This window comes from Mus caroli, unplaced genomic scaffold (genome assembly GCF_978045245.1).
Source record: "Mus caroli unplaced genomic scaffold, Mus_caroli_1 scaffold_17, whole genome shotgun sequence".
Classification (NCBI taxonomy): Eukaryota; Metazoa; Chordata; class Mammalia; order Rodentia; family Muridae; genus Mus; species Mus caroli.
In genome coordinates this window covers 88,994,312-88,995,531 of record NW_028227272.1, presented here as the reverse complement: position 1 = coordinate 88,995,531, position 1,220 = coordinate 88,994,312, and the positions used below count along the sequence as shown (strand labels likewise).

Below are 1,220 nucleotides of genomic sequence, written 5' to 3'. Positions count from 1 at the left end.
GGCCAGCCTGGTCTACAAAGTGAGTGCCAGGACAGCCAGGGCTACACAGAGAAACCCTGTCTCGAAAAACCAAAAAAAAAAAAGTCAAAATGTTCAAATACCTAAGTTCTTCTAAGCCTTGACATTTAACTCACTCTCTCTCTCTCTCTCTCTCTTTTCCAGTACTCAAGGATGATTGAAATCTGTTGTTTCCCAGGCTAGCTCAAACCAACAGCCCTCCTGCTTCAGCAGGATTTTAAGTGACAGGATTTTACAAGCATGTACCTCCACGGCAATTGCATTTTATTGATATCTATTGATTTCTGTACAAAAATATGATTTGCCTGCTGTATTTATTCTTTAATTAATATTTAAAAATGACTAAAGTTCGGCATAGTAAATATCCCCTAAATATCTGGTTTTTTTTGTTTTTTTGTGTGTGTGTTTTGAGACAGGGTTTCTCTGTGTAGCCCTGGCTGTCCTGGAACTCACTCTGTAGACCAGGCTGGCCTCGAACTCAGAAATCCACCTGCCTCTGCCTCCTGAGTGCTGAGATTAAAGGCGTGCGCCACCACGCCCAGCCTAAATATCCAATTTTATAGTGATAAATTTCCTATAACATTTTAGGTTCACTAGAGCTGATCTTTGAAAACATGACACAGCAAACCTGTACTCCTGAAATCATTAGAAATAAGAAATCTAGCAAAAGACATCCTCGTGAGATACATGGTAAATAGCTACCCACTGCTTCCCGCTATGGACTCTTTTGTTTGTAAACTTTTAAAACTATGAAATACCTCACCCTTGGGCAGGGCCATGCTAAGCTTCTCTGGATCGTACCAGTTTTAGTATGTGCTCTGCCAAAGCCAGCACCCGTTTTCTTCTCCTAAGTTTTGATTTGACTTATGACCACTCAGCTGCGGATTATATTTCCCAGACTCCTTTGTGGCTACCTGTGATGATGTAACTAAGTGTGAGCCAATGAGAAGTGAGCAGATATGATAGGCACTACCGTGGCCATCTCCTGAAAGCCCCTCGCTGTGGCTCCCTCCACAGGGGAAGGGACAAAACGGTGAAGTGCTTGGTTCCCAGGGAAGACCTTCCCTGAGCAGCCCAGTTGATCTTGGAGACTGAAAGCAAGGCGGACGAGACTCACTGATCCTGTGAGCTTGGCTAAGTAAACAGTGTTCTTGTCCTTCTGGGCTTCTCCGTGTGTAACGCACCCAGGGCATGGGCTTGGA

General features: G+C 44.1%; 1 pseudogene; it reads right to left on the bottom strand.

Annotated features, from left to right (window-relative positions):
* Positions 1-751: 751 nt before the first annotated feature.
* Positions 752-850, bottom strand: LOC115029699 (U6 spliceosomal RNA; annotated as a pseudogene).
* Positions 851-1,220: the final 370 nt, after the last annotated feature.